Below are 10,259 nucleotides of genomic sequence, written 5' to 3' on the forward strand. Positions count from 1 at the left end.
GGAATGCGCTCTATGCCAGCCTCTCGCTTGTTTGCCTGCTGGCAAGCCCAACGTTACTAGAATAAACTAGTGACGTTGGGCAAGCCTGCTGGGTCGGAAGGTTCATTTTTCCATCTCATTCACTTAATGTCTTGCGTTAAAAAAGTTGATCGTATATTTTCTTTTTGCTGTAATCACTGCCTTTCTAAACCTTCATCGTGAATACACTGACATGCCCCGAGTTCTGAATACGAAATAAAAACTCAAGAACGGATTAGGCGCCGGCGTACAAGTGGGGACACTTCTCATGGGATCTGCCGGAAAACGCTCCGCAGAGAACGCAAGGCTCGTCTCGCTTCGCGGGCGCCGTGTAAATGCGACCCGGGTTTCTTCACGTCCGGAAAGCCAGCCCGTGAGTGATTCAGATATCAAGGCCGCTGCTACGTGGCTGTCTGAGCTATGCCGCCCAGTCAGCTGAGAAGTCGAAACGCGAGTTCGTTTCCTCACTGGGGCGGATGCCCACTCGTTCAGGCGTGACACCCTTCGACAGCTCGAACCTTCCCGATACTCGATGATTTTTAAAATGCCCTATCCTCGAGATGTATAAAATGCTCTAACGGGACGGCAGTATTGGTAAGCTCGAAAGCGTGCTTTCCGGTCCATTAATAGCTTGGAAATTGACTACTTCAACCACCTCAAGCTATTATACCCTTTCTTCTTTTTACTAAAACGTACTCAGGCCTTACTTAAAACCATCTTATGTTCGAATTTTACGCCATCGTAACCTCCCGAGTTCTCTGCAAAATTGCGTAATCGCCCGTGATTTATGTGCGCATTTGTAATGTTCCTAAAACATTAGTAATGTTTTATCAAACATTAGTGCGCATTAAAACATTAAAACATTAGTGCGCCTGTAATACTTACTAATTTTGCATTAACCTGTCGTGGAAAAGGCGTGTACGACGAGTACTAGCACAACTGATATTATGATCAAGCGACCGGAAAGCGAGTTCCAAAGTTGGTCGGTACTACCAAGATAACATCAATGCATTGTGGTTGCTTTCAAGCCCTTGAAATTTCCCAATTTCTTGTTTCGCAGATGGGGTGTCCCACCAGAGATCGTCATCTGCATGCACCTCTGTGGGGCGCTATTGCGATTAATCACTATGCATACACCGCTAGAAAGTTATACAACTGCGTAAGCTTGCATAGCATGAGCCTTAAATTAATTTGAAATCATTCCGAGCGCTTTACTTCGTTCAATTACTCCCGATGTGAGGCGTTAGTCACAAAAAATAAATTATAAACCTGCCTACAATATCACTTTCGCAGCAAAATATCGCGTCTGTGCCTCTTACAGGATATTTACCTTACCATTCCCTCTCTGAGGAACTCACTTTTATAGTGAGTCTGATAGCATGTCGTGTTTTTAGTTTGCTTTGTTATTTTTCCATGCGGCATATAAAAGGATCCGTAGAGGAAGGGATATAAAAGGAGGTGGCAAAATAAGGGGAACGACGGGGATAGGACAGTCAAAGACTGTAAGGAAAGCATTAAAAGTGGTCTTGTGGGAGGGCAGACTCATAAGAAGACATAAAGCCCAATTTTGTGTAAAAACTTCAGTAAATGCTTCTAGCAAGTGTGTTGTCATGCACCTAGTGACCGTGGTCAGATTTTTAGGTGCGGAGTACCTTAGGACCGCACAATGTCCGTCGGCGTCCGTGCGCATAGCATTTACAATCACAAAAAATCACACAGGCACCAGCAGGATTCTAGCCCGTGTCTGGTAGACCAGACAGAATTAGTGTCAGTCGTCTTACCCATTGGGCTATGACCGTGAGTTAGTACCCGAGAGTTAAACAGCTTACTCCCTCGCCTGTGATGGTGCGGAGTACGTTAGGACCTCCCAATGTCCGTCCGCGTCCATCCGTGCGCACACCACCATCAAGCGAAATTCGATATGAGCCGTGAGTTGCAGTTTCATTTTGGGAATAATCAGGGTGCAACTCACGGCTCCAATCGAATGACGGTCGGGGCGCAAATCGGATGTCACAAGGATGCAACTTGGATGTCATTTAGAGTCGCCGTACTCCGCACCCTCTCCATCATCTACGGAGTGAAGATGCTGCCAGTTTTTCTCAGCGTCCGCATGTGTACATAACTAACACAGCGTTACACACCCAAAGAACAGCACACAACTGCAGAGGGCATAGACCAGTTATTTCCCCGTATTGCCTGAGGTTACTCCTAACGTTATGCTTGAGGCGTAATCATGTTACCAGGTCCACTCAGATTCACGTGAGTTTCTTGGGCACGTCAATCGGCTCAATGTCAAGGCTACCTACCATTGATCTTAACAGGGGCCATAGCACATACTTCCAGAGGTGTATTGGCCAACACTTTTTCCGGGATCTCACTTTTTGTGCGAACTCCAAAACTCACGCACGGTAACTTTTGGCGTCCACAGCGAAGGCCGCCCGATCGTCGCATGGACCCCTAGGCTGAGAGATCACTCGCACGAAACATATCCATAAATGTTTCTGTTAGCACCACCACCAACATTGCATTTCAAAACACATATTTAGAACATCCTGAAAACCGATTTTGAATGGGTCTGACAACAAGACGACGCACGAATGGTTATTGTGGGTGACTTCAATGTTGGTAGTGCCGCATTGGTAATTCAGAGCCGTTGGTAGTGCACCGCTGGCTTGGGACACTGACAGGCCTGGTCGTACGTTCATCAGGGAATTAGTATGCTGTTCAGACACAAGAACCATATTTCGCATATTCTGTGGATGTGATGGCACTATGCTGTTTTTCGCTGCAACAAGGTCGTATTTATTGGGCTGACGCGGAGGCAAAGGCGCCAGCTTGTACGTAATTGCACTCCTGCCCTTAGCAATACGGCACACGTCTCCTCTCCTCTTCACTATTTCCCGCAGCGCCACAATGAGAAACTGTACTCACCCTGTCCATATCCATAGAAGGCACCATCGGATTGGCCCTGATTGTCGGTTATGTTACCCCCTGCTACTCATCGAAGCCACGCAACGCTGTTTCACCGACTGCGGGCTCGGCGTGGTCGTCACCCATCGATAACAGCTGTGTTCCAGTGACCATTCCACATGTGATCTGCACATTTCCATAATACGCGAACCCGCGAAAGAAATTAACCACACATGTCATTGGACCGTTTATTCCATGGGGTATGTCCGAAAACGTCCTGCTGGACCACCAACCGAATTCGCCGCGGGCACACAAGCCATTCAACGATGTGCTGATGCTTTTGCGAAGCAGTGGTTTGGCAGCTAGATTGTAGCTCAGGCCCCGTGTTGGTGAACGGATTCATACCCTCGTCTCTCCCTCATCTTCTCCATCGCTGTCATCCTCCTCCACGTTCTTTTTAGATGCAACGCATCTCTTTAACTCGCCTTGTTCCGCGTTGTCGCGGCGTAGTCCACATCCCTCCCCCATTCTCCTCGCCGCGGCAGCTGCGCGCTCTGCCGCTCTCACCGCAGCGCCATCTGTTCGTCAGCGCGGTCAGCGCGGAGCTTGCGCTCAGCTGCGCTCGCTCCCGTCGCCGTGCCAGCTGTGCGTTAGCGCGCAGCTTGCGCTCGGTTAAAAATTTACACCATCTTCCCGCGAGGGGAACCATGGGGTAGATGCGACGCATCGGGGGTGAACATGCTGCGTAAATAGGATACACAACAACAGCAATCCACACGCTGACATTTCTAACATAACGGAAACGCAACGACAACCCCCGATGCGTCGCATCTACCCCATGGTTCCCCTCGCGGGAAGATGGTGTAAATTTTTCCCAATCTTCTTCCGACTAATGGAGACGCTGGTCGACTTCTCTATGTCCTTAATCTTCCAATATAACGAATGTATCTCTCTTCTCTCTCCCTCTTTCTCATACATTGACACGCACATGCACATAGCGTAACAATGTGATTGGCGTACCATTATTCTCATCACTACTTCCCCCACCTCTTGCGTAACTGCTGCGGCCTCAGATAAGCCTGCTAGGTGATTTCCAAAGACTCTTGTCCTATTCTTTTTTTCGCGACCATTAAAGAGCCTCTCAAACACATTTTTGAGCATCTCAAACTCTCTTAGATTATGGTAAATAAACGCGTCCAATCCTTATGCTAGGTGCCCGTGAAATAGGTGCGCATCACATAACTGAAAAACTCGCCAATATGTTTTACGCCTTATAATCGTCTGACCCCTGCTGGACGATGAAATTTATGAATACTGAAAAATTTCCAAAAATACCCAAACAGGGATATCTTTCACGCTCTTAATATCTTTTACATTATCAATGACCTCATTAATGAAGACGTGGATTAGCGCCGTTGTCTTTGTTACAGGGACATTCAGGGACACTCTGACGAAAATGCTCTCGTGCGATGCGATATGCAACATTATCGGGATGTAGCTGCCACACGATTCATCCCTTATTGTAAAAAAACTTCGCGTTTTGAGTAAAACACCCGCCGTATCTACCCACCACCCCATTCACAAAAAAATCCCGCCATCTCCACGAAGTTAGTGTGCCTCCTAGTTTATCACAGAATGAGTGCATACTTCGCACACTCCTGGGCTCCAAACCGACCCAAACAGCTACACAGCAGCAACTTCGACGGCTTATCCACAACTACAAGCATCCACCGCAACAGCTCTTAGAGGAGGTCCGCGAAAAACTTTTTGGTCCATCTTCCCAGTCTCTTCCCCCTGCACCCCCCACATACCTGGGGCTTCCAAATCCGAACCTCGACGCCCCCTTCACAATTCAGGAACTGGAACAAGCGCTCGCCCGTCTCACGAGAAACACAACGCCTGGCAAAGACAAGATTACAAACAAGATCCTGCGCAACCTCGAGAATCAGGCCCTCACCTCTCTCCTCGCACTCTACAACAAGCACTGGGAAGCAGGAACCCTTCCGCCCCAGTGGAAGCATTCAGAAATAACTCTTATACCCAAGCCACACAAACCGACAACTCCTGACAACCTCCGCCCTATTTCGTTGACGTCGTGCGTCGGTAAGCTTTTAGAGCACATGGTACACTACCGCCTGACTGCGTATCTGGAGGACAACGACCTGTATCCCCACACCATGTTTGGTTTCCGCAACCACCTATCTATTCATGACGTCCTTCTCCAACTAAAAGAGCAAGTAATTGATAACCTCAGCAAAACACAGCCCAGCTGCATACTTACCCTTGATGTGCAAGGCGCCTTTGACAACGTTACACATAGAGCCATTCTTCAGGGGCTTCACGCAACCAACTGTGAACAGGCAATTTACAACTATGTTCGCGCTTTTCTCACAAACCGGACAGCCACCATACGTCTCGGACCAATCCATTCTGACACTTTTCGCACTCCCGCAAAAGGAACACCACAAGGATCTGTAATCTCCCATCTGCTATTTAATATCGCCCTTTTTGAACTGCCAGCCAAACTCTCCAACATTCCTGACCTGCACCATGCCTTGTACGCCGATGACCTAACGATGTGGACGACAACCCGCTCCTCTGGACAACAGCAAGACAACCTCCAACAAGCTATCAACGACACGCTCGAATACTTGAAGCAACGAGGACTCACCTGCACCCCTAACAAATCCGCCCTTCTCTAACTCCGGACTAGAACACGGGGTCGACCCCCAAAACCTGCGCCGGACCCAACCGTGACCATCTCCACTGCTCCCGTACCACAAGTCCAAACCCTCCGAATTCTAGGAGTCCCCTTTCACACAGATGGATCGGGGGCAGCACTTCTACCACAATTACACCAAACGACTACGCAACTGACTCATTTAATTCGACGCATCTGCACCCAGCGCCATGGCCTAAAGGAACAAGACACGTGCTGTATCGTCCAAGCACTGCTGATAAGCCGCATAGCATACGGGACACCTTATGTTCAGTTGAAACCAAAAGAGCATTCCAAACTTGACGCCCTGATACTTAAGTCATATAAAATAGCCCTCGGACTTCCGTCCTTCACGCCGACTGGACACCTCCTTAAACTCGGCCTGCATAATACACTGTCAGAAATACTGGAAGCCCAACAAGCCAACCAACTCACGCGATTGTCTCTAACACCTACAGGCCGCACCCTTCTTGCGACACTTGGCCGCCACGTCATAACTCCGGCAGAAGCACCCACCCGTATCCCTCCCGACATCCGTGCCAACATCAAAGTAGCCCCTATTCCACGCCATATGCATCCCTTTTACAACAAAGGCCGACGAGCAGCGCGAGTCCGCTATCTCCAGAGACGCTATTCGAAGGACCCCGACACCAGATACACCGACGCAGCTGCATATCATAACCGCCAAGCTCACGCCCTTGTAGCCCTCAACACCCAGGAAACCCTCCTGACGTCCGCCACGCTATCCACTACCACCTCCACGACAGCAGAAGAAACTGCCATAGCTCTAGCCGCAACCACAGCCACGACAGATTACATTGTCATCATCACAGACTCCCAGGAAGCATGCCGCCACTATCAAAAAGGATGTATCTCGCCTCAAGCCCTCAACATACTACGACGCATACACAAGGTGCCCTCCATCTACGTCGTGTGGACACCAGGCCACGCCAACCTTCCAGGGAATGAGGCGGCACATGCCGCTGCCCGCGAATTAACTACCCGGGAATTCCCTGAAGGCAAAGAAGACCCACCGGAATCCCTCATTCACCCCCCAGTCCCGAGTCGTTACACAGACATCTTGTACCACTACCGTCGAAATCGCCTCGTCTACCCTCCTCCTCACCCATCTCTCAACATCAACGACGCACGCCTTTGGCGACGACTACAAACCCAGACATACTACAACACAACAATTCTACACAACATATCACCAACCATGTATCCCTACGAATGCCCATCCTGTAAAACCCCCAACACCACATACCACCTTGTCTGGGCTTGCCCCTACCACCCAAATCCCATCCCTTCCCCCTCCCTGGAGCAGTGGGAGTGCGAGCTGACCAGCTGCCTGCTAGAGACGCAGGTTAACCTCGTGTCTCGGGCAAGAGCAGCTGCCACGACTCGCGGCTATCCGGACTAGGAAGGCCACCCACAATAGCACTTTCCGCTCCAATAAACTTTTCTCTCCTCCTCCTCCTCCTTTCCACGAAGTGAATTATGATGAGAGGGGCGAAGCTAAAATTCTTATCGGTAAAACCGTGAAACATTCGGCCGCACATCATATAAAGACTCCACACGTCAAGCTTACCACCGCTCCGTTGACAAGCCCGTCGACGACGTCAATGTTTGTGGTGATTATGTAGGGCTTGTTTGGGACGATGAGAATCTCCATGGGTAAGTTGGCGAATTCGGTGTGTGACATTTTAGCCAACTTGGCAGTCGCCTTCTGCAGACCGTCTTGTGTCGCGTACCCCCGATACGTGTCTTGAGCTCGCAGGCGACGAACGACAACCTCTTCTTCTTCCTCTCCTCCTTGTTGGGTAGCAACGAACACGTTTAACGTTTTGACCTCTTCGGCCAATCTTGGGTTGGCCAATCCCTAGGGGGATCCTGCCACAATCATCATTAATGCGCCGGATACAGCAGCAACGAGGGACGGGACAGGGCCCGAGCAAGAGGAGCTTCGCCCCTAATAACCCGCGACGAAGGAACCACTTTCCAGCACCTACAAATCAATTTATATTCCCATAACACCCCACCCAATAGCCCTCCACCTGTAACCTCAATCCGGTTGCTGGGGCTTGTGTACCACCTGGTAGGGGAGCGCCAATGAACCAGTAGTCCTACCCCTAATCCCAATCAGATTTATGAGGAGTGGCAGCTGACCACCGCCGAACTCTCGGACCAGCGACAACTGGTGGAGCAGGCCCGGACAGCCACCCCGCAACAAGGCATCTTGGACTAAGGATGCCTCACACTGAGTGAAGACCTAACAACATCCTCCTGCTCACCAGCCTACAAAATGTTTCTCTCACCTTCTCTCTCCGAGTAATGGCAGGCATATTCCGAAATTTAGCGTTCATGCGGGGGCTCCTTTCCTACTCTAAAATAGACTGTTTTGCCAGAAAGAGGCCGCTGCCTGAAGAGGCTCTCGCGTGCCCCGTATAGAGAGCCCTGTAGCGTTTTATCGCCGCATCTTGAGCTGGAAACCACATCGCGACATGATCATGCGGCGTTTTTTATTGTTGATCTGGCGTTTCTTTTTTTACGTCTGAAAACTTTTCGTAGGTGGCTAGTAGCTACGATACAGCCAATGTAACGTCGCAATGACCATATCCCTGCTATTAACCTGCTTAATTTTATTTGCTGCAATAAACGCCATCGGTAGCCGCTTCAATGAACACCACAACAAAAGCAAAGCCCATAAAAATGTATAAGAAGAGACGGTGTAAGGGACAGAATGGACAAAAAAGAAACATGGTATCTGCTTGCCCCCACAGTCCCAATTACGCCCTTCAATCAGCTTCACTACAAAGCGGAGAAATTACCAATTATTGTGATCAGTCAAACCTAGACCGATTTCAAGGTCCAAAACATGATCTGACTCGAAAGATTAGCCTGGGCTGTGGTGTCACTCAAAGCAAACTTTCCCTATTTAGTAACTGCGTCTTGTCAAAAGGCAAATTAAATTTTAAGCGAAATTGTGTGTTGGGCATACTTATTGGTTCTTAACTCCTAGAAGGTAGCAACTGCTCATTAGAGGGGGAAATGTAGACCCACGAAATTTTTTAGACTGCTACAATAATGCGTCGTACCACGGCCAATCCATGGCAGCGGCTTCTATGGAACGGCCACGATCGTTATGTGAAGCGGCGCTCGGGAGCACGAGCCCATGGCTTCAGAATAGGAAGTGCTGGCACGCGCCACGTGGCGGAATCGAAGCAGTCACGGTGATGAATGCACCTTTGTTTTGAAGCCCGCTTGATTCTGAGCAGATGTAAAGCACAAATGTGCAGAAAGATCTGCTAATGCGCTCAAAATTCCGGAATAAACCGTTCGTGCAACTTGAGCCTTCTATCCGAACAGGCTTGCCAGTTCGGATCAGAAATCCCCCGTGCCGAAGAAATGTGTGAACTTTCGCGCACAGCCAGCGGTCCCCAACCGCAGGCCTTGTAGAGGGGGCGCGGAGCGCGAGCACCGAGCCTGCATACTTACTTGGTGCTGGGAGTGTCAGCGATCACGAATGCTGGCTCCCTGAGGCGAGGCCTTCCATTGCACTGCGGTCGGCTGAGCCTTACCACAATCCCAAACGGGGGTTGGTGGAGCATGCAATTTTTGGTACTGGGGGACAGGCGTTCGCGCCGTCCCCCCACCATATCAAAGCCAAAATCAGAACGCAATGTACACACTTAATGGTGTAATTTCCATGGGAGCTTTCCAAATGCTAGAAAATTTCTGTGTGGACTCAGCGAGTAAACCTTTGTGTAAAGAGTAAAACCGACTCAAAGGGGGTGTGGATATAGCGGTCCGTAGAGATTTATAGTTTTTTATGGAGGCGTTCATTGTATGGCCCTAGGGCCTTCGTGGGTTTCTATAAAACCTCCTATACTGCACCAGAAAAAATGTCTTCCCAACAAAGCGTCTGGAAATAGTAGCGAAGCCGATTTCAAAGGGGTTCATTATAAGCGCTTTATAGGGATAAATTGGGTCTTATGGAGGTATCAAAGGCCTAAGGGCCTTTCAACTATGTTACCACCCTGCTTATATGGTGCCTGAAAAAATGTCTTGTCAGTAATGCATGTGGGTAGTAACAAACCCGACTTCAAAGGCGATAGGGATATAGAAGAACGACTTATGCATTAATTTAAAATTCTCAGAATTTCTGCTTTTTTTTTCGTATTCCACTCCATTCGAACATTCTTGACACGAGTTCTGTATGTCTTTGCATCTTTCCCACACTCTCCGCGTCACTATTCTCCCCACTAAAATCTTCATCAATATTTTCTTTGCACTTGCCGTTTCTCGCACTCTTCAGTGCTCTCTAAACCAAGCCATGCCGGTAAATATTATCGGATTCACGAATTTTAATTGATTGATTGATTGATTGATTGATTGATTGATTGATTGATTGATTGATTGATTGATTGATTGATTGATTGATTGATTGATTGATTGATTGATTGATTGATTGATTGATTGATTGATTAAACCTTATTGTAACAGAAAGCGCAATCTTTGGGCACTCTCTCAGTAAAAGGTGTCCTTAGCATAGGATGCCTTGATGCTCGCTGGAAAAATGGGCCCTGTCCACCACTATACGCTGGATAGC

General features: G+C 48.8%; 1 non-coding gene across 1 annotated transcript; it reads left to right on the top strand.

The window, feature by feature from the left end:
- The first annotated feature begins 9,137 nt into the window (after nucleotides 1–9,137).
- LOC144156375 (U1 spliceosomal RNA) lies at nucleotides 9,138–9,301 on the top strand. The gene has a single exon (XR_013319765.1). It is a non-coding gene; the product is annotated as a U1 spliceosomal RNA (small nuclear RNA).
- The last annotated feature ends 958 nt before the right edge of the window (nucleotides 9,302–10,259 follow it).

The sequence above is a fragment of the Haemaphysalis longicornis genome, unplaced genomic scaffold (assembly GCF_048455015.1).
Source record: "Haemaphysalis longicornis isolate Haplotype H1 unplaced genomic scaffold, Haemaphysalis longicornis Haplotype H1 scaffold_1, whole genome shotgun sequence".
Lineage (NCBI taxonomy): Eukaryota > Metazoa > Arthropoda > Arachnida > Ixodida > Ixodidae > Haemaphysalis > Haemaphysalis longicornis.